Here is a 23943-nt window from a genome sequence, read left to right as displayed (position 1 = left end):
GCCATCACTAAATGTTGCTATACAGTTATTCATATGTACGCGTAAGTACACGTACTCATTTATTGTCTGTCTCTCCCTCTCTCCACTAAACTGTAAGGTCCATCTGGACAGGAATAATTCTGTAACCCCAATGCCTGGCACATAACAGGTGTAGCTAAATGTACATGTACATGGAATGATGGAATGAGGAACCTGTGTGCCACATCCTGTCTGAGCACCATTCCTTAGTTCTGCAGCCTTGAGCAAAGTAGCTTCTGAGCTTTAGTATCCTGTATCCAGATGTGCAGAGCACCCGCTGCCTTGCCCAGGATTTTGAGAATGTGAAATGAGATACTGTAATGAGGTGTTCTGCAAAAACTGTAAAATGTAAGTTGGTACAGTAGCAATAATTTCAGTAGTGAGATTACCCAAGAATTTATAATTAGAGTTTCAGCTTTCCTGAGCTGGTAAGTAGCTGTTATGTAATACTTATTAGTAACTTAATCTTTCTATATGCATTAGTTGGAACACAAGATTGGACCTATGTTCAGACTAAATACAGTGGCTTAAACAAGGAGTTTACTTCTCTCTCATATAAGTAGCCTAAGGCTGATTGTGGTGGCTCCAAGATATAGGGGACCTTGGTTCCTTCTGTCTTGTTTTCCTATGCTTAAGGGGACACCATTTCCTATATAGTTCAAGACAGCTGCTCACCACATTCACAGTCCAGGAACAGGATGTGGGGAGAGGACATCCCCTCTTTAAAGACAAACCTGGAAGTTGCATATGTGACTTTTGTTCACACCCATTGGTCAGAACTTAGGTGGCCACATGTAGCTGCAAAGGAGGCTGGGATATGTGGTCTTCAGTAGGTGGCTGTTTGGCTGAAAATCTGTTTCTACTGAAAGAAGAGAATCGGGGGTGGGGGGATTATGAAACATTGCCTGTCACACTTTCAATGTTTTGGAAGAAACTTACAGAAATGAACTTTGAAAAGACAACTTATTGCACTAATTAATAAGTTTATATTCCATATTTGCTCTTTTGAGCAAATTACTCTTTTGAACTATGGTGTACAAATTGAAATAGACTATCAGTACATAGTATATAGAGTATATACATATGTAGTCAGATTAGAAAAAGTGTAACTAAACTTCTAGTAGTGAAGGAATTTTGGGTCACATTATTTTACTATGGTATTTTCTGATAGAAACATGATTCTTGATTGCTTTGACTATTATATGTAAATAGTATTTGAAATCTAAGCTCTTGGATTTAGTTTTAGCAGTCCCCTTGACCGTTTTGTATGTATTTGTGCTCATATCCTCAGCAAGCAATACTAGGATATTGTGATTCAGTATCGCAATATCTTGTTAGGTTTTCAGTAAATGTTTGAATCACTGAAGTTGCAAGGAGGATGATAGCAGTGATATTTAAACATTTACTGTCCAGTATCTTCCTCTTTTTTTCATGGGTTTGACAAAAGAGGAAGGTCTAGGATTCTTTGAACTAGCTTATAATTAGGTCAAGTAGAGACCTGAGGAACTAATGGGTCTCAAACAGTTTTCAGGAGAACTTGTCAAAGTTGTGGGATTCCCAAGCTCCGATACTTCTCTTTCTGTAGGTATGGGTGACACTCTACAATCCCCTTTGTTAATTTGGACTCCAGGTAATCCTGATGCAGTAGAAACATTTTGAGAAACATAGACATAGTTCATCTCTCATTTTAGAGAAGGAAAGGGATGCAGAGAAAATAAATGACTTAACCAGTGCCTCAGAATAAGCAGGTCTGGGGGTTCTTTGTTCTTTCTACAGAAGAGGGGACAGAGAATAGAGTACAACTGCATATTTTTTATTTTTATTTTTTGCGGTACGCGGGCCTCTCACTGTTGTGGCCTCTCCCGATGCGGAGCACAGGCTCCGGACGCGCAGGCTCAGCGGCCATGGCTCACGGGCCCAGCCACTCCGCGGCATGTGGGATCTTCCAGGACCGGGGCACGAACCCATGTCCCCTACATCAGCAGGTGGACTCTCAACCACTGCGCCACCAGGGAAGCCCTGCATTTTTGATTTTATAGGAAGATCTGTTTTCAAATATGTTGCTATTTATGTGTGAGCTCATTGGTAGTGAATGGTTGGCTCACTTACCTGTCGTCTTAGCCTCTTAGAAGAATAGCCTGAGTTGGTCAAATAGTATTTAAAGGTGGGAAGCTGAGGTTTTAATTCAGGTATAGTTAGTGTCGGTGCTGTAGTGGGTAGGGTAGTATATCTCCAGCGTTAGGGTAGATGACAGGTAGGTTTTGACCTGGCATGTTTAGAAGGAACAAAGGGAGGTCATGTCCTCAAATTATTACTTTCCTTTTCTTCTGGTTTGCTTGCAGTTCTCACTGTTGAATTCATTCCTTTAGATTAAGGTAAGAGCTGGATTCCCTAATTTAAAGTGGAAATATTCCCAGAGGAATATCCTTTATCTGTTATCAGGCTAACACTTTATTTTTATCATTTAGCTGGCTGTCATTTTAAACATTGGAGAGTAGCACCTGCACTAATAAGAGAGCTTTTTGGGACGGGGAGGGAAGGGTAGGGCACATGTGCCCTTGCCCAAGGAAAATGAAGGGCATGTTTGAGAAATGTCTGCTTGTGGTGCAGTCCTGGAAGGGTTCACGGAGGCTTCTCTGGTGGCCGGAGGTTGGTAGCATTAGACTGGCACTTGCTGGACTTCTGTTGCTAAGAGTGTCCATAATGGGACTGTGGGTAATTTTGCTGAGGACCACTGGGCTTGATGGAATACGGAGTCATTGGAGTAGGAGTGTTCTCCTTTTCTTAGTGTTTTTTCATCGTTTTAGGGCTCCTATTTGAGCAGTCTTATATCAGACATAAAAGGTATCATTTTGATCTAGAGAATTTTAGTTCTTAACAATCAACAAGTTATGTATTTTCACGATTAAAAAAAAAAAAGATCCAGCCCGGTAGAATGGTGTCACCCCCCCCACCCCCTGTGCTCCCTAAGTAATAGCTATTTAGTTTTTCCTACTAGAAATGTTCTATACATATAAATGGACAACTGTATATGTAAACATTTAGTATATACACGTCTGTTACAAAGCTGTATATTTAGTGCGATCCTGATTTTTTTTTAGTGTGACGTTGTGTGTGTGTATGTATCCACTCTGTGTACTTAAAATCAAAAGCAAATGGGATCATGCTGAACACACAGTTTTGCAACTTAAGCTTCTTGATCATCTTAGAACTATTCCCATATCAGGTGGTAGAGTTTCCCTGTTTTTTTAAGGGATGGGAAGTATTCCATGTTATGGATGCAGCACAATTGAATCAGTCTCCATTAAAAAGCATTTAAATTATTTTCCCCTATCTTTGCTATTTTTAAACAATGCTGCAGTGTACATCCTTGTACGTGTAACTTTTCTGTGAGCGTTAGCCAGAGAGTATATATTTATAAGGGAAATTGCTGGTTCACCAGGTATGTGCACATTTGAATATGTATTACCAAATTGTCTTCCAGAAAGTAGCACCAATTCGTACTTCATCAGCAGTGTCTGAGAGTGTATAGTTTCCCAAATCTCACCAACACTGGTGTTATCAAAGTTTTAAATCTTTGTCAATTTAATAGGTGAATAGTGAAGTCTAGTTGTTTGAATTTGCATTTCTTTATGAGTGAATTTGAGCATCTTAGTTGTACTGTAAGTCTTGTACATTAAATAACAAAGTATTCATTCTTTGTTGTTTAGTTAAAATTGTTCTGTGATTTTCCTGTATTCTGTTGAATGAAAAACTGTTTTGATAAATTGTAAATGCTTATAATTGTACCTGCTTTGATAAACTGTAAAAGGGGATTCTTGTTCCTCTTCAGCTGAGGAAACATTTGCCTGTCCTCTATATAAGATAATGTGAATTACGGCGGTAGAAACTTTGACTACAAAAGTAAATAAGGTTTGGTGACCTGTGCTGTTAGTGTTGAGATAGTTGTGTGTATACAGGCAAAATTAGCACAGGTAAGACCATGGCTGCTAACAATTAGAGCTATTGCCATACAAAGAACTAACTAGAAGAACACGGGGAAGGCAGACAGATTGGGCATCTGAGCAGGCCTTGTGGAGGAGGAGGGATGGGAGCTTGGTCTCGAAGAATGGATGGGCTTTTTACAGTAGAACCTGGGGAAGTGACAGTCGGCTGGAAGAAGTCATATGGGCACCTGTGGTGGTGTGCCTGGAGTTTAAGAGCGTGTGTGTGTGTGTGTGTGTGTGCGTGTGTTATGTTGGGGGAGGGATAGGAACAATTGCAGTGAGAAATGAGAGTTATGGGTCTTAAAAGGAATTTGAATTTGGGGCAGTTGAAGGTTTTTCAGTAGGGCGATGATGGCAGATCCATGGGTTAGGGAGATGACAGCCTAAGAAGGAAGGTTTTGAAAGGCTCATTCTAGGTGTACAGGCATGAGGAATAAGAGAGGGAAAAACAAGACAGACGGAGAGCCAAGTTTGGAACATCTTGAGTTCCTAATTATTTAATTTTCAACAGAACAAAGTGAATATTTCCGGATTCAAATAGCAACGTGACCCAGGTTTTGGAGATAGAGAGGAGAGAATTCAGCTTTGGTGGCAGTATAGTAAAGGCCATGACGAGTTGAATGACTGGCGCATGGGACAGTTGAGAATATTTCCTAGTAAGGTCCTGAAGGAACTGTGGAAAAACAGAAGATAGAATTATTATTGTAGCTCGAACCTTCCATTAGTGACAGGTGGAAGTAATTTGTAGCACCATTAAAAATGAGCTAAAAAATGGGGCAGTGGGAGAAGGCAGTGTTAGAAGCTGTGATTCTGGAAAGGAACAGGTTGTATCATAGTTCACGGTTTGAAAAGTATAGAGCAGTTAAACATGTGAGAGTTTAATTTATTCTGAGTGTCTTAGTATTTTCCTGAAAAATACCATATTTATTCTGTTTATTTTCACATATGTCATTATTGGGAGACCAATCATCTAAAAAGCATTTATCTTGTGAGGCAGATAGAGCTATTTATTGAGTACCTACTAGTGCCAAACATGGCACTAGGACCTGGGAATCAATGCTGAAATAAAGCCCTCGCCGTGTGTGCCATCACGGAAGTTAGTTGTAGAGGGGGATCTTTAATAGCCTGCTCCTAATCCAGAGTAGGCTTAAGGACTCAGTCTAGAGTATACACGAATTTTCATTAAAGGGAACACAGTCTGTGAAATTGAGTAATGTTTGATGTTGCTTTTGAAGGTCAAAATTTTTGTCTCCTTTTAAGAGTCCCTTTGACAGTTAATTTTAGGTTAAACTTCATTTGGATATAAGTAGGATTGCTGTCTTTAAGACAGATACTGTCTGCTGAAAAATTTGTTCTGATTTGATCGTTTCTCCTTGAAAAAGAACAGCTGTCATCACAGTGGTGTGTTTTACTTCACCTTTACATCAAACACATTCTTATTTATTTATTTATCTATTTATGGCTGTGTTGCATCTTCGTTTCTGAGCGAGGGCTTTCTGTAGTTGCGGCGAGTGGGGGCCACTGTTCATCGCGGTGCGTGGGCCTCTCACTGTCGCGGCCTCTCTTGTTGCGGAGCACAAGCCAAATACATTTTTGAGAGACATTACTGTAGTACAAAAGACTGTTTCATTAAAGTTTTCCAAAAGAGCAATGGTGAGAAAATTATTAGCATCTCAACATATTTTGCAATCTAATTTCAATTTTTGAATTTCCCTATAGTGGTTCTGTGGTACAGTTCAAAATGTCAGTAATGCTAGGTAAATTTACCTAAGAATTGGCCTGAAGGCCCACAGCTACTCAGCAGTACTGGAGTCAGCTATGCAAAGGGAAGAAATTGAAGACAGAAGTCTTAGGATTCATGGGAGATGTTTGGAAGAAGGCTGTTTGCTGAATAAGATAAAGATACAGACATCTGAAGTAAAGGATGTGGGCATATAGGGAAGGTCAAGGAATAAAATTCAATAGAATGGATAGAAATGGAGGAGAGATTTGAACAAATGGATGAACAAGAATTCTCAGTTCTTAAAAACAAAAACCCTCTTTAATGATTTATTGTGACTTCTAGGGGAAAGACTAGACTAGTCATAGGACCCCCTACCTGGATGATCTGGCTCCAGCTGACTTAAGCCGTCCTGCCTCCCATGTCTTTGCATGTCTGCTTCCTGGGCCAGCCATCATCCCTTCTTTGTTTTAGTTAACTTCTTTTCCTCCTTCATTTTCAGTTCAGATATTAGTTTGTCAGGGAAAGCAGACCCCTGTCCTAGTCACCTCTTCTTTTTTAATATCTCATGTCTCCCTGTACTTTTCTTTCACAGTGCTTATCACAGTTGGTAATTTTTTTAGTGCTTGTTTTATTAATACCCTCCAGAGAGCAGGCGCAGTGGTGTCTTGCTTCCCCTTGCATTCTAAGAGATTGGCAAGTGTTTGGCGGTGAGTACCAAATAAACATTTGTTGAATGAATCAGTGAACTACGTTTTGGTCTTTACTAGTTGGTCTCAAGGACCAAATGATTACATACGGGGAATGTACGTTTGGAGTAAGAGTTGGACAGGGAATATGGGAGCCTTGAAAAACAAGAAGAAGAAAGGTGAATCCTGTCTTTTTAAAAATAAGCTTGGAAAACTATGTAGCCAGTAAAAAGACAAAGTTATTTACTCATGGATTAATTTAATCAGTGCATATTGAAATACCTACTAGTTGTTAGAAGTTCAGTGTTGGTATTACGGAGTTGAAAGATTGTGCCTTCTCTATTAAAGGAGTACATAATTTTACTAGTTTATTGAAATAGATACAGTTTTTAGTTTCATTTGGGATGGTTTTAAATTGTGGAGGGAATCAGGCTGGATGTTCTTTATGATTCTTAGCCAACAAAGTGAGGTTCATTCAGCAATTATATCTGGAATGTCAATCCAGCATTTGCAGTAGCTCTCGGGTTCACATTTAAAATAAGCTCTAGCTTTGGCGTCATTTAAAAAGTGATAGAAGGGACTTCCCTGGTGGTGCAGTGGTTAAGAATCCACCTGCCAGTGCAGGGAACATGGGTTCGATCCTTGATCCGGGAAGGTCCCACGTGCCGCAGAGCACCTAAGCCTGTGCGCCACAACTACTGAGCCTGTGCTCTAGAGCCCGCGAGCCACAACTGCTGAGCCCACGTGCCACAACTACTGAGGCTGCATGCTCCACAACAAGAGAAGCCGCCGCAATGAGAAGCCCGTGCGCCTCAATGAAGAGGAGCCCCCGCTCGCCACAAGTAGAGAAAGCCCTTGCACAGCAACGAAGACCCAACGCAGCAACGAAGACCCAACGCAGACAAAAAAAAAGTGATAGAAAAGTGAAGAAAGTGGTTTGGATGCGTTTTGGCTTTACTTTTTCTTCACATTTGGACAACAGAACAGGAAGAATGATTGAGGGAACGTTCGTTGTACGGATGGATTTTCAAAAAAATTGAGTCTTGTAGTTAGAAAATTACTGAAGCTTTTGATCTTGTCAGGTGAATGATCTTTTTAAAAGCTTAAAAGGGACTTGTTTTAAAGTAGTTCTGAAACCTTTCTCGGGGACTATTTTCTGTAGTAAATATTTAGAAAAGCAAATATTCAGATTTTATTTTTTGGCTCTTTGCCTGGCCCCTTGCCAGGCCCTTGGGACGTAGTTGTGAGTTAGATGGACATACATGGTCCCATTCATGGTCATGAAGCTCTTCAGTATGGTTAGAGTTCACTGTAGAGAACTCTAAAGGAAACATGGCTTGATGCTTCCATCATCCAGCTATCCATTTGTCCATCTATTTATGTATTCCTTGAACTTAGTTCTGGTGGCAACGTGTTAGACTATATTGTTGCTTCATTTCTGATAACAAAGGGGCTAAGGGGGATAACATTTATAATACCAATGTAAAGTAGAAACTTGGATCTTCAGCTTGTTGGCATTGGCAGATTTTTTTAAAAAAAGAGACGTTCATGTAAATCAGTGAGTTTCTCTTATTAAAAAATAAACTAATAATGGTAACATTATTAAATAATGCTAGTATTGATTGCCTGCTATGGGGCAGACTCTACATATTCATTATTAGTTTTTAAAATATTATCAGCAGCCCTAGAAGGTGGTGGATAGTATCTGTTTATAAGTTAGAAAACTGAGATGCAGGGAAGTAAATTTGCTTAAGGTTAATCATAGTAGATTGCTTATGCTGCTTCCAGGTAATAAAAAACCCAGTGAACAGTTACGGGCCCTAAAGTTAAACATTCAGATAGAAAAGAAAAAGGAGCCTAGAGCTTCTATAACCCATTAATAGAAGAAATAGATAAAAGTTCTGGTATGCTGGGATTGACGCTTTGTGCTACTGGTTCATTAGTCTTTCAGATAATTAACCAGAACATCTAATCGCTTTCTATGTTTGGGGAATTCTTTACCTTAAGAATCTTGGTGGGAGGTAGACGTCTTCCATTACGAAAGCCAGTTGCTCACTTTCTCTGCATTTTTTTGGGGTTAGGATGCAATCATATGACCTGGGACCTCCATTCCACTACCTCAGAAGCCAGTGATTTGCAGAAGCAGGCACTTTGCAGAGTCTGTGTTCTGCAGTGCAAGGGGGATGGCAGCTGCGGCTCTTCTGGAGGCAGTCAGTGACAGATCCAGTTGTAGCATTTAGTTCCGGGGTCAGTGGTATCTCTACAAATCACAGGGACCGAATCCTGTGTTGTCTCCACCGGACCAGATCTGTGGTTTGAATTTTCGGTGTTCTTGGTTATGTAGCCTTCCAGCCTGGCCCTCCTGGGGTTTTCTGTGAGTTGCCTAATACACTTTAATAACTTCCTTTACAGTTTCAACAAAGCTAGAGTTAGTTTCTTTTGTTTGCAACCAAGAACCTTTACTCAGATGATACTAATTATGACAATAGACAATTCTAAGGAACTCTGTGGTCAGGGTTACCTGTATCTAGATTAGAATTTACTAAGTAGAAGAGTTCACAATATATATTAAGTGAAATACTCGTAAAACAACTTTGCTTATTGATTTAATGAATTTGCTGAATTTGAGTGCCTGTTCTAGTCCAGGATATGTTCTAGGTGTTGGAGATACAGAAGTGACAATGTAGGTAAGATCCCTGTACTCACAGAGCTTACATTCTATTGTGAAATGTAGAATAAGCAAGAAAGCAAATAACATAATTGACCAAGAGTGATACATATCATGATAAAAATAAAGACAGGATAATGTGATAATGATGTGTGTATGCTTAGGAGTTGTATCTTATAAAACATTTACTTTAAAATTGTTGTCAGGAGTCATGACTTCTGTTTTTGACTATGGGGCAGTAACGTTCTGAATTTACCTTCCAGCTAGGAAACTGGACAAAATACATGGAACAACTGTTTTCAGATATTAAACAATAGGCAGTGCAGAACCACGATCCCTAACAGATGGGAAACAAACGAGGAGGTCCTGTGATGGTGCACCTTTCTGCCTGGAGGCAGATCTCAGTGCAGGGAAGGAGATTCCCCAAAAAGCCAGTGAGTTGAGGAAAGAAAGATTGGAGTTGGGGGAGGCCAAAATGGTTCTGATTTGAGGAGCAGAGTTCGGGAAAGAAGGGAGTTATGCAGAGAAAGAGTTCCATAAATCTTCTTAGTGGTCCCCTTAAATGTTGACTGAATGCCAATCTGTGGTGCATGTGTAGGGTACAGTTTTATGAAGGAAACATTTCTGGGGAAGGAATCCACTGGGAAGCTGTAAGCAGAACAATTTTCTGAGCTCACCCAGGGCTGGAAAATATTTGAGTACTTGATAGCCAAAGTAGAAAGATCTCATTATATGCTGTGTTGATTGAGAATCCAAAAGGGTCATGTCTTAATGGGGCTAAACTAGTTCTAGAATAAAGGTTACTCTAGATCCGTTTGAAAAAAATCTTAGAAACAAGCCTTAAAAGGGGCAAACTACAATTGACCCTTGAACAACATGGTTTGAACTGTGCAGGTCCACTTAATACGTGGATCTTTTTCAGTACTGCAGTACTACATGATTTGCGGTTGGCTGAATCCATGGATGCAGAACTGCAGATATGGATGACTGGCTGTGAATTTATACTTGGAGATTTGACTGTGTGGGGCGGTCAGCAGCTCTAACCCCTCTGTTGTTCAAGGGTCACCTGTAATTTGAAAGTAATGTAATTGCAAGTCATTGCAAAGGCCAATACTCTTTAAAGAAACGTAAAGAAACCCAACACTCAACAGTGTAAAATGTCCAGCATCCAATCAAAAATTACTAGATGTGTGAAGACGTAGGTTAATGTGACTTACGATTAGGATATCAGTAAATTGAAACCAACCTAGAACTGACATGTTAGAATTAACAGGCAAGGACATGAAAGCAGTTACTGTATTCCATATGTTCAAAAAGTTAGAAATTATGAAAGGTATAAAAAGATCCAAATAAAACTTTCAGAGGTGAAAACTAACGTGTGGAATGAAAAATATACAGGATGGCATTAATGGCAGATTAGACATGGCAGAAGAGAAGATTAGTGAGCTTGAAGACAGAAGAGAAAACTCAGGAGAAACAGAAATGATAGAGACAATGGAATTAGCAGACAAGGTTATTAAAAAATGGCTACAATAAAATACAGGGTCAAATGTCAGATCACTGTGTTGTACATCTAAAACTAATATTTTATGTCAAATATATCTCAATAAAAAATACAAATAAAACACAGGGTCAGATTGTGGTTAATGTTGACATCTTGGTACATGAGTTTTGCTTAAAAAGAGCAATTGTGACTGCTACCTGAAGTTGGCTTGATGTGTAGTTTAGAGTAGTAGCAAATCATTATTTCAGCAAAGCACCAGGATATGGCGGAAGAACTTTATTGTGTAACAGGGTGTTATTTCTTGATATGTAACAATATTACCATAAAGTTAGAAACTTAAAAACAAGTACATTTATGGCCTCACAGTTTCTGTAGGTTAGATGTCTGAGCAGAGCTTAGCTTAGCTGGGTCTCAGAGGGCTCTGGTCAAGTTATTGATGGGGCTTTGGTCTCATCTAAGGTGTAACTGGGGAAGGTCTCCCCTAAGCTCATATGATTGTTGGTAGAATTCGGTACCCTGTGCAGTGTTGGATTGAGGGCCTCAGTTTCTTGCTACCTATTGGCAGACATCTGCCCTCAGTTCATTGCTGTGTGGTCCTTTCCAGCATGGCCACTACTTTCTCAAAGACAGTGAAGGAGCAAGTCTACGCACTAGACAGATATACAGTCTCATGTATCATAACCGCAGAAGTGACATCCCTTCATATTTCCTGTATTCTCTTGGTTAAAAGCAAGTCATAGGTCTTGGTTCAAGGGAAGGGTCTGTGGAAGGGCATGAACAGCAGGAGGCTGTGTTGTGGGAGCCATCTTAGAGTCTGTCCATTACAGACAGTAGAGTATAGTGGTAAAGAAGTGCTGTACATTTGATTGGATGCTGTACATTTTTGTACATTCCCTGGAGTCTGATCTAGATATCTGGCTTTGAATCCTAGCCCTGCCTTTTCCCAGCCATGAAAACTTCTCTGAGCCTCAGTTTCCCTGTGGGGATAATATATGCCTACTGTTGATAGCATTGTGAAGAGTAATAGAATGCTTGTAAAGCACTTAGGACTCCATCCTGCTAACTCCTAGTCATCTTCCCCATCTCAGTTTAGATGTCTGTGTTCAGGGAAACCTTCCCTGAGTCCTTCCAGTCTAGGTTAGGTTTCACAACACCTTGAACTTTTCCTTACCACTCCACCAGAATTTTATACCAGTTAGGTTTATTTATTTTTGTATCTGTTTTCTTTAGACTGAGCTGCTTAAGAGCAGGAGTTGCGTCTGCTTTGTTCACTGCTGTCTCTTCAGGGCCTAGCATAGAATCATAGAAGGGCCTGTTGTATAGAAAACTCCATAAATGCTGAATAATTGAAAGAATGAGGTTAAACTGCATGCACTGTTTCTTTGAAATGGCATTTTTATTGTTACCATACTGTGTTTTTTCCAAGTACTGGAGCAGTTAGTCTAAAAGATACTCCCTCTGTTTCTAGGATGGTCAGGATCTAGCATGGGAGACTGAGGCATAATAGTGTTAGAACTGTGATTAAAGATGTTTGCAGAGTGGATGCTAAAAAGTGGTAAAAAAAAAAAAAAGAGGCTGACAGTATTGAGGATACAGTAGTAAAAATCAGTCCTATTGGATTAGAAGTAGGGTACACAGTAGAGTTTCTCTTGCAGTAAATGTGCTCTGCAGATCACTCCATGGTGTGGTATGAAGGAAATAAGCTTGGAGAAAATTACCTTCTTGGAGATTCACAGTACACATTAGCATATTATAGGAAACCTGTTAACATAGTAAGGGCAATCTTTATTAAGCTTGCTCTGAATACTTTATAAACACACATCACAACCTAGTAAGGTATTATTTTCAAATAACTGATGATAAAAATTAGGTTTAGAGGTGAAGTAGTTTTCCCTAGTGGTTGGTGAGATAGGATTCAAACCAGGTTCAGCCCTCACTCTTAGTTATTATTTGTATTGCTTCTGTGGAATATGTTTTAGCAAATATTAATTTCATGAAAGCAGGAATCTTGTACCTTTTTGAAAAAAGTTATTTTTTGGCTGCATTGGTCTTTGTTGCTGCGTGCAGGCTTTCTCTAGTTGTGGCGAGCAGGGGCTACTCTTCCTTGCAGTGCACGGGCTTCTCTTTGTTGTGGCTTCTCTTGTTGCGGAGCACGGGCTCTAGGCGTGCGGGCTTCAGTAGTTGTGGCACGCGGGCTCAGTAGTTGTGGCTCTCAGGCTCTAGAGCGCAGGCTCAGTAGTTGTGGCGCACGGGCTTAGTTGCTCTGCGGCACGTGGGATCTTCGCGGAACAGGGATTGAACCCGTGTCCCCTGCATTGGCAGGCGGATTGTTAACCACTGCACCACCAGGGAAGTCTGAGAACCTTGTACATTTTGTTCGTCATGTATCTAGGGCTAGAATCTTGCTTATCCCTTAATACATGGCTGAATGAAGGGTTTCAGGTATTATTTTAAACTGTATCGGCTTCACAAGTTGAATTCCATGTAAAACTTGAAGAGAGTTTTGTAGATAGCAGCTAGTATAATCCAATCAGTGGATTACAACAGAAAGTAATTTTGTGTTTTCACTTTGCAGTGATTGAGTAGTTATGTCCCTAAAGAAGAAACATCTATGTAGTCTCTGACTCCTTGTAACTTCCTCTCAGTTACTTTTGAATTTACTCTATTACCCAGCTCTCTTGAGTTTTGTTTCTGAAATAGTCTTCAATTAAGTTCTTTCTTTACATTATTGTTAATGACCTCTACAGATCAGATCTTTAGTTTCTTTTTGCTTACTGCAATAATTTTTTTAAGAATTACTTTTTAGTTTTAATATGCATATAATCAAAATTGAATACTACCGAAAGGCTTGTGATGAAAACAGCCTGTCCCCAGGCACCCCCTTCATTACTCCAGCCGTGCTCCGTAGAGCAGTGCTTCCCGAACTTTTCCACCTCAGGTTCTGTGTGGACAAAATAGAAGAGGCTGTTGGGGTGTCCTGAGGTCTTTAGGGGATCTTGGCACTTCTGGAACATTAGTGGCACTGTGTGCCATGCACACTAGCTGGCAAGCTCTGCCCCGTAGGTAGTCACTTTTTCCTCAACTCTTAGCTGTTTCTTCTGCTGTTTATCTATTTCTAAATAAATTGCTTATCAGTTAGGATGCTTTTGGATGGTAGTACTGAGACCACGACCCAAACTGGCTTCAGTGTAAATCCCAGTTGGAAGTCCAGAGGTAGGGTGGGCTCTAGGGCTAATTGGTTTTGTGGCACAATAATGTCTTCAGGGCCCCAGTTTTCTGTCTCCCCCTTTAGTCATTGGCCGGCTACATCCTCAGATTAATAAGATGGCTGCAGCAGTTTCAGGAGTTGTACCCAGATCCAGCAGTGTCCAGAGAAAGAAAATTATTTTTCTTGTAGCTGTATAAGAATATGGAAACTTTGCCTAGAAACTCCAGCAGACTTACCTCCTGGGTTGTATGCCTGTTTCTGAAAGACTCACTAGGAAGGGAAATGGAATTACATTTAGACCAATTAAGCACACGCCTGGAACTGAGCGCTTTCCCTGAGAACATGCCTAAAGGGATGGGTGTGCAAAGCGGTTCTGGACAAAATTAGCTTCTGTTAGAAAGGAAGAAGGGGAGAGTGGAGGCTGGGTAGGTAACTCTGACCCTAATTTGGTATTTGACTTAAAATTTAAGATATTATCTATTGACTTTCTGTTAAGGTAGATGAATATTTAACTTTAAACCACCTGTTTTACACTTCTTCTCCCATCTGTTCATTGTAGTTTTATATATATATATTTTTTCTTTAAATGTATTATGTTTAATGATGATTATGTAAGTCTTGTTCACCATGGAGGAAAATTGTATACTATGATTACATTTCCCTCCTTGTATAATTTTGTTTTTCCTGTTTTGTTTTCCTCGTATAATTCTGTTGTGTTTTGTTTTCTAGGCACTAGTGACTGAGTTTTCCTGTACCTTCTAATAGCCTCTCCATATAGTTTTGCACAAATATCAGATAATTAGTTGTCCCATTCCTCATTCTCACTCACCCCCACCCCCTCCCTTAAGAATGTTCTTAAGGGGCCCTCCATCAAACTACTCCTGTATGGAATTCTTTTTTTTTTTTTTTTTTTTTAATTTTTATTGGAGTATAGTTGAGTTACAATGTTGTGTTAGTTTCTGCTGTACAGCAAAGTGAATCAGTTATACATATACACACATCTACTCTTGTAGATTCTTTTCCCATGTAGGTCATTACAGAGTATTGAGAAAAGTTCCCTGTGCTATACAGTTGGTCCTTATTAGTGTGTATGGAATTCTTGCTCTCTAGGTCTAATAGAGTTCCTTTGCGTTATTTCCAACAGGTTTGGGTCTCCTGTTTCCTAGTTCTCTGACCTTTATCTTTCCTGCCTTTATCTTTCTTTTCGCCAGAGCACAACTTTCAGTACTTCCTGAGAAAGGGTGCAAGAGAGGTTAATTTTTGAGACATCATCTGAAAATATCTTTAATCTGCTTTCTCTCACGAGTAAAAGTTTTGACTGGGTACAGAATTGCAGTTGGAATATAATTTTTACTGAGAACTCTGAATGGATTGCTTCATGGTTTTTTAGCTTCTATAGCAGATATAATTTGTATTCTGGGTTCCATTGGAAAAGTTAGAGAACATAATGCACTCCCATGTATCCATCACCCAACTTCAACATTGATCAACTCATGGCCGCTTTTTTTTTTTTTTTAAATTTATTTATTTTTGGCTGTGTTGGGTCTTTGTTGCTGTGCATGGGCTTTCTCTAGTTGCGGTGAGCGGGGGCTTCTCATTGCAGTGGCTTCTCTTGTTGCAGAGCACGGGCTCTAGGCGCACGGGCTTCAGTAGTTGTGGCACGTGGGCTCAGTAGTTGTGGCACGTGGGCTCTAAAGCGCAGACTCAGTAGTTGTGGCACAAGGACTTAGTTGCTCCGCGGCAAGAGGGATCTTCCCGGACCAGGGCTCGAACCTGTGTCCCCTGCATTGGCAGGCAGATTCTTAACCACTGTGCCATCAGGGAAACCCTCATGGCCACTTTAAAAAAATTCATAATCCTGTCTGCCCCTCTTCCCTTTGATTTTATACAAGCAAACCCAGATATATAATTTCACTCTTGAATATTTCAGTATGTATCTCTAAAAGATAAGGACTAGTTTCTAAACCATAACCCCAGTAGCATTATCGTACCTTTAAAAGATTAACAGTAATTCTTCAAATATCCAGTTAAAGTTCAAGTTACCTCGATTGTCTCATAATTATATTTTTAAACAGTTCATTCAAATCAGGATGTAGGTAAGGTCCATAAATTGTCATTGATTGACAAATCTCTTAAGTCTCTTTTTTTTTTTTTTTTTTGCGGTACGCGGGACTCTCACTGTTGTGGCCTCTCCCATTGCGGAGCACAGGCTCCGGACGCGCAGGCTCAGCGGCCATGGCTCACGGGCCCAGCCGCTCCGCGGCATGTGGAATCTTCCTGGACCGGGACACGAACCCGTGTCCCCCGCATCGGCAGGCGGACTCTCAGCCACTGCGCCACCAGGGAAGCCCCTTAAGTCTCTTAATCTATTGGTGGTTTTTTTCCCCGTGAGTTTTATTTGTTGAAGAAAGTGTATCATCTGTCTTGTAGTGTTCTACAGCTTGGATGTTGTTGAATGAAACCCTGTGGTGTCATTGATGGGTTCCCCGTCCCTTGTAATGTATTTCCTGTACTTGGCAGTAAGATCTTGATAAAACTTTGGTTTTTTCTTCTTTTTCTCTGTTTTTTTTTTTTTGAGAGGTGGTGAGTGGGGAGAATACTGCATAGGTGGTATGTTATCTTTAGGAGGCACAAAAATATCTTACTTTCTGTGATGTTAGTGGCTACTAAATATTAATATAGATCCATTAGTTTATTAGAAAATTTGGTCCTTTTTATATGAACCTTCCCACTTCCCGGAAGTTTTAAGGATCTGATCTTCATCTGTGGTGTTCTGAAGTTTTGTAGTGTTACCTTGTCTGTTTTTTATTTGTTTACTTTTTACGCTTATGGGGAGATATTTTTCAACTTTTACTTTCCATCAAGGTATTTTTTATGTTCTCTGCTCCTCCCCCCCCGCCCCCCACTAGCATTTTTTTTTTACTTCATGGTTACATATATTATTTTGCCTCTTCAAGCACATTCATATTATGGTTAATTGCCTTTTTTCCCCTTTCATGGCACTGTCTCAGTTTCCTCTGTATTCCTGTTTTTCTGCTTGTTTTGATTTCTGTCTTTGAGTTTTGGCAGCTTTCCTCAAATATCTGGCCATCCCTGGGCTGGTGGCTTATATTAGGAGTAAGTTACAATAAAGCTGAAGGAAGCTCTTTGTGAGGTTGAGGCTTGTTCACTGAAGGCTTAGTGTGGTGCTCGAGGGCCCCATGAATATGAGTAACCCTAGGGCTTTTACTCCAGGGCTCTTGATGTCTCCTGATTGAAACTGTAAATCGCATGCCTGGGGGAGAGGGAACGTGTATTCCTGTTGCTGATGTTCTGCAAGCAGAACTGGAGAAGGGGACTAGAGTCCACAGTTCCGTATAGAGACTCTTACCCAGTTCTGTTTTTCGTCTTCTGCCTCAAACCAATTCTCTGTTGTGCTTGATCTTTCAACGTGTGGAGCCTCTTTACATTTCCCCAGAGAGCGTGCATGCCTCTGGTCTGTTTGGGGACATGATAGTTGCCAGCCTGTATAGGGTTTGGGCTGCAATTTGGGGTTTTACTACATTTATTTTATATACTTATTTGTTAAAACGAGCTTAGGAAAGTTGCCGGTAAAATACAGATAACTTTTATTTCCTGAATCTTTTGAGAGAGAGTTGTTGACATGATGTCTCTTTGTTGAATATTGTAGTGCATGTTTCCTACAAAGAGACATTCTCTTGCCTGACAACAATACAACCATCAAAGGCAAGAATGTAACATTGATAGATTACAGCTGTCTGATCCTTAAGCCTCCATTCAGGTTTCAGCAGTTGCCCCAGTGGTGTTCTTTATAGGAAAAGGATACAGTCAATCTAGGATCACTTAACACATTTTGTTGTCATGTCTCTTCAACTCTTGATCTAGAATAGTCCCTCAACTGTTTTTTTCTTTTATGATATTGATATTTTTGAAGAATACAGGCCAGTTATTTTATAGAATCACTCTCAATGTGAGTTTGTCTGGTGTTTCTTTGTATTAGATGTAGGTTAAGTATCTTTGCCAGGAGTATCATAGAAGTGATGCTATATTAATTTCAGTGCATTTTGTTAGATGGTGTATTATTGTTTTTCTGTTTGTGCTGTAAAAAAATTACCACAAATTTAGTGGTTTAAAAAACATACATTTATTATATTATAGTTCTGGAGTTCAGAAGTCCAAAATGCATCTCAGCTGGGCTCAAATCAAGGTGTCAGTAGGGCTGCATTCCTTTTGGAGACTCTACAAAATAATGTTTTTCCTTGCCCTTTCCAGCTTCTGGAGGCTGCCTGCATTTCTTGGCTTATGGCCCCCTTCTTCTCTTTTCAAAGCCAGCAAGTTTGGACCTCGCCCATCTCGTGCTGCCATCTCTCTCTCTCTCTCTTCTTCCCCCCCACCCTTTCACTCTTAAGGACCTTTGTGATTACATTGGGCCAACTGGGATAATTGAGGATAATCTCAATTTTAAAGTCATCTGATTGGCAACTTTAATTTCTTCTGCAAACATAATTCTCCTTTGCCATGTGTAAAGTAACACGTTCACAGGTTCTGAGGCTGAAGGTGTGGACCAGTCTTGAGGCAGGGGCGTCGTTGTGCCTGTACTACAGGTGGCATATGATTTCAGTTCGATCCTTATTGATGACGTTTACTTTGATCACTTGATTATGGTGGTGCCTTAAGGCTTCTCCATTTTAAAGTTACTTTTCCTCCCTCTTTGTAATAAATATTTTGTGTAGAGATACTTTGAGACTGTGTAAATAGTCCATCAGTAATCAGACTTCTAATTTATTCACTTGTTTTATATCACTGTGAGTACCTGATTTTCTGTTTTATGCAGTGGGTTGTAATCCATTACTGTAATTATTTATTTTGATGCCTCACTTGTCCCAGATTTTGCTAGTAGAAGCCCCTTCAAGTTTGCTTCTATGTCCTTTTAGCATATCTCCATCATTTTTTGGAGCACTTTCCAGGCTCATCTTGAACTATTGTCTCAGCCTTGGAATTGGAATTGGCTATTTTTCCAAGTACCCCCACCCCCTTAAAAAATCCTTTATTTTGAAATAATTGTAGACTCACAGGAAGTTGCAAAAATAATATAAAGTCCCATGTACGCCCTTCATCCAGCTTCCTTCAGTGGAGTTTTGTGTAGCCCTACTACAGTATCAAAATCGGGAAATTTGATATATCTGGTACATTTCTGTTAACTGCACTACAGAACTACTCACTTCTCATTATTTTTTAAGCTTGCATTTGCGTGTGTGTATAGTCTTTTGTAACTTATCTATTCCATGTATAGAGTTGTGTAGCTAGCCCCACAATCAAGATAACAGAGCTGTTCCATCACTTTAGAAGAACTCTTTTGCTACCTCTTTGTATTCCCAACACCCCCCTCCACCATTCTGTTTATTCTCCATGTCTGTAGTTTTGTCACTTCAATATGAATGGAATTACACAGTATTAACCTTTTGAGATCAATCTTTTTCACAAAGCATAATGCCTTGAGGTCCATTTGGTGTTGTGTATATCAATAGTTAATTCCTTCTTATTGCTGGGTAGTGTTCTATTGTATGGATGTACCAAGTTTGTTCAACCATTCACCTACTGAAGGACATTGGGATTGTTTCCAATATTTTGTATAATATTATGAATAAAACTGCTTTGAATGTTTGAGAACAGATTTTCATGTAAACATTGTTTTCTGTTTTTTTGGGGTAGAAGTTTAAGAGTGTGATTGCTGGGTCATGTGGTGAACACGTCTTTAGCTTTGTAAGCAATCACCGGACTATTTTCCATAGTGTCTGTACCACTTTATTGTTCTCACCAGCACTATGTGAGGGATCCACTTTTTCAGCATCCTCCCCACCATTTAGTGCTATCACTGTTTTTTATTTATAGCTGTTCTAGTAGGTGTGGTGATACTCTGTTATGGTTTTAATTTGCATTTCTTTAATGACTAATGATGTTGAACATTTTTTCATTTGCTTGTTTGCCATCTGTATCTCCTCTTTGGTGATATATCTGTTCATGTCTTGCCCATTTTCTGATTGGAGTTTTAAAAAAAATTTTAACTGCTGAGTTTTGAGAGTTCCTTATGTATTCTAGATACAAGGTCTTTGTTGGATACGGTTCGAAAATACTTTCTCCCTGTCCATAGCTTGTTTTTTCATCCTCTTAAAAGAGTCTTTCAGAGCAAAAGGTTTGAATTTTGATGAAGTCCAGTTTATTAAATCTTTCCTTTATGGATCATGCATATGGTGTCAAGTGTGAGAACTCTTTGCCTAGAGCTCTGGTTCTTTTTCATGGAGAATGGTATTAGAAACCAAAACCTGAGCATTAGGTGTGCTTGTTGCTCTTAGGGTGTGGATCTTCTCCCGGTCTCAGTGGACATAGAGAATGTGTGTGTGTCCTAAGCCTTTCCAGGTTTCGGGGTACATTAACTATTTTCTTTGGTATCTCCAAGTGTAGACACTTATTCTGTGCCTTCCTTCGTTCTCCTAAGTCTACTACCACTGTCTGTGTTTTATTTTATTATCTAAACATTGGTCCATACTTTCTTTTATTATTATTATTTTTTGACTTCTATACTGATTTTATTTTCAGTGGAGCTTTGTGAGAGAATAATTGTAAATGCATGGACTATCCACTGTGTTGAATGTGTACTTGGTGAAGCTGTAGTGTTCCCTTTTCAGATCTTTTTTGTTGTCATTATTTTTCTTTTACACTTGTCAGCCTTACCCCCCTCCTACTATAGCTGCTTTCACCCTGATTGTGCTGTTTTGCCACAGCCTGTAATCATCCGGGATTCTCGTTTCCATGTAATGAAGACCAAGTTCATTAAAATATTCAGGTTCTCTTTATAGTTGGACCTCAGCTTACTTTTCCAGTCTTTTTATCTGCAACCCTACCGTATTTGCTCCACTCCAGAGCTATTCTAAGTAGCTTTCATTTCCCCACATGTGTTATGCTTTCTGCTCCTTTCCTCTCAGTTTTCCTTTGAGGCACATTGTCTGTGCTAATTTTATAACATTTTCTATAGAGCACAGAGCTTGGCATATAGTGGGCACTTGATGCATTAAATACATAAACAAATGCTGCTTCCTCTAAAATAATAATACCACCCAAACTTTTTATTGACCTATTATCATTTTCCAAATACTACCATACATTATCTCATTTAATTCTCAAAGCAACTCTATAAGCCATTATTCATCTTTTATAAATGATGCTGAGTGAAATGTCCAAGGTCATAACTGTAGGAGTTAAATTGCATTTAACAAATGTTTGTGTTCGTATTTTGTGGCAGGCCCTGATTTAGATGCTCGAGACACTTGGGGAACAAAGCAGACAAATGTGCCTTTAATAGAACCAATATTAGAATGTTTTCCTTGTGGGGTGGGTTTTGGGTAAAGTCTTCCATAACCGTAGTTACTCATCTCAGATGTCATCTCTTTTAGTTTCTCCTAGCTCTTCTGGAAGGAGGCAGGAATTGGGTAGAAAGAATAGCTGTGTCTTCTGTGTTCTCGTTAGTTCCTTTTTGTGCACAGTTTTATTCTAAGTAGCATTTATAAAATCATTATTTGTATTTGGGGCCTTTGCTAGATTGAGCAGCTACGGGCAGGGATTGTTTTTTTTCTGGCATCCGGGATGCCTGGCCCATAGTATATCTAATATTCTCAATAAGTGTTTTAACCCATTAATATAAAGACTTATCCATGGTTGTCATTTACTGATAGCAGGTAACAATACTCTTCAGTACTCATTAATGCCTCTGTGTAAGGATACAAACCAGTTTAAAAAACTCTACTCTGTATCTTAGCCAGTAGGACATATTCTCAAAGAGATTATCTATAGGCAAGTTTTTTACTGAAGTTTAATAAACTATTTTGTTTGTGGGTATGTATAATACATCTCTAGTCTGGAGATGGAGTCTTGACCCCCTTTTCTCCTCAGTTTTGAGCATCTCATAGGAGTCCTGAGTTGTTTGTTAAAGAAGTGTGCTGATACAATATAAGGTGTCAGAATTTACCAGCCTTTTTCCAGTTCAAGAAGATAAATGATTTCAGATGTAGAGTGTTTACTTTCAGACATTTTCCAAACACATACATTGTAACTTTTCTTCCATGTTTGCTTGCATACAAAATGTTGAAGTTATCTATATTTATTTAATGAACCATGTCAAATCTCAGTGGCTTAAAACAACCAGTACTCTTTTCTTTGCTCACAATTCTCCAATTTGGGCAGGCCTTGCCTCCATTCCACATGGTGTCTCCTGGGACTGGAAAGTCTGAGATGTTGGATTCCAGCACATGTGTGGTCTCTGAGACATCTTCCTTGTGACTTTTTCATCTGGTTACTGTGGGCTTTCTCACAGCATCGTCTTGGGGTAGTTGAACTTCGTACGTGGTGGTGGATTCCAGAGGTGGTGACTGGATTCTGGAGGTGCCAACAGCGGAAGCCACTGGGCGATCTTAAGACTTATGCCTGGAACTGGCATAATGTCATCTTCACCAGATTCTTTAGGCCAAAAGCAAGTCACAGGCCTGTCCAGATTCAAGCAGAGGAGACTGTACAAGGTGTGGACACTGGCAAGAGTGGTTTATTGGGACCACCAAGGAACATCCCACTACATGAACCAAGTATTTTTCTGAAGGGGAAAAAGGTGACTTTTCTGTTTTGTTTATTATTTACTGACCAGTTTATGCATTTTTTAATGCACTGATGTGATTGTATTCCTTTTTGCTGTAACTACATTCAGATAGCTGTATGATATTAACATAATTTGTCTTATTCAGTTAAACTGTGGTTTGATAATTTTGGTAGGGTTTATAAATATAGATTTGGAGATTGGGTAAAAGAGATAATGAGTACTTTATGGCCTTCTCAGCTCCAAATTACACCTAAGTTAAAGTACCAAAGTACTAGATAAAAACCCTGAATATGTACTTTGTGAAATAAGTGATGTAAACCTTCTTTTGGGTCACATGTTACAGTCCATAAAATATCTCAAGTATTTCTCCAGTAATCCTGTGATTGTTCTTTGTACAGGAGAAAGAAGAAATAGATAATCATATCTCCTGTAATTGTAGCTCAAGACTTTTCTTTTTTGCCCCTGAACAGATCTCCTTAATGCCGGGAATGTGACAGTGTTCAGTGTTTCATTTCATTTAAATAGTTCTCATATTGAGGTCATCCTGTTACTGGGCTTGGGTGTAACAATGGAAATTTGTCAGAAACAGTGTGGCTCATTGACCATATACATTGGAGTCCTCTGGAAAGCTTAAAAGAAATGCAGATTTTTGGGTCTACCCCCAGACTTAGCATATCCAAATGTCTGAGAAGGGGTCTGGGTGATGTGTAAAGTTTGAGGATCACATTTTTAGGTCCTGTGACACGCATTCTCCATGGGGGAGGTGATATCACTCCCCAAGGGGGAGAACTTGTTCTTGGGCGTGGGGGAGTGAAAAAAATCTTAGATATTACAGTAAGTCAGCCTTACCTGACAGAATCTTATTCCATAATATTTAATTTCACTCATTAAGGAGAAATTTAATTTAACTAAAGTTTTCTTCCTGGTGATGGGAACGAAGGAGAAAAGGTTGAGAAACATTGTTCTGTAAGGATTACTCCTGCACAGTGCCTGCCCCACAGGACTTGAGCCACCTCCCCCATCCTGGAAAACCTTGGTATGTGATCTGGGTAATTTTTTTAATACTGAGGTTTTACCTGCACTAATAGATTTTCTTCTAAAAATCCAGAGGGGGAAAGCATTTTACTCTATGGAGTTTTGCATCCAGTCAGATCGATCTTATCCTTATGGACAAAGCACTGTTAGAATGGACTCTGTTCTGGGATTTGGAAACCTTTTAGCTTTCTAGCAAAAGCTCTTCCTGTTCTTTAGCTTATTATCACATAGCTCACCAGGATCTCTTGTATGCCACAGGAAAGGAGGCGTTCCTGTCTCTCCTGGGAGTGAGGCCTGTTCCCACGCCTCTGTCTCCTGTATGGTGCAGGCCCCGGGGTGGGGGGGGCGGGTCAGGGTGGGTGAGAAGGCAGGACCCCAGTGCCCCTGTTCTCTGGGAAGGAGTGTAGGCCGAATACTGTTACTTGGGTTTACTGACTTCTTTCTTTGCTTTGGACTGGGTACAAATGAAAA

The 23943-nt window shown here is 39.7% G+C and overlaps 1 protein-coding gene across 4 annotated transcripts in view; it reads left to right on the top strand.

Moving 5' to 3' along the window:
* The window catches only part of DYRK1A (dual specificity tyrosine phosphorylation regulated kinase 1A), a 146118-nt gene that overhangs the window by 7598 nt on the left and 114577 nt on the right, over positions 1-23943 (top strand). Inside the window, exon 1 of one of the 4 annotated variants that reach the window (XM_029214319.1) lies at positions 18035-22449. The exons of the other annotated variants lie outside the window; for them this stretch is intronic. The gene's annotated coding sequence lies outside the window, so the exon portion shown is untranslated. Of the gene's footprint in view, positions 1-18034; positions 22450-23943 lie in introns of those variants that run through there. 4 annotated transcript variants of the gene reach the window in all.

Source organism: Monodon monoceros, unplaced genomic scaffold (genome assembly GCF_005190385.1).
Source record: "Monodon monoceros isolate NGI ecotype Baffin Bay Population unplaced genomic scaffold, NGI_Narwhal_1 Super_Scaffold_11, whole genome shotgun sequence".
NCBI classification, from domain to species: Eukaryota; Metazoa; Chordata; class Mammalia; order Artiodactyla; family Monodontidae; genus Monodon; species Monodon monoceros.
Note: the sequence above shows the minus strand (reverse complement) of the source record. Positions and strands in the feature narration are given on the sequence as shown.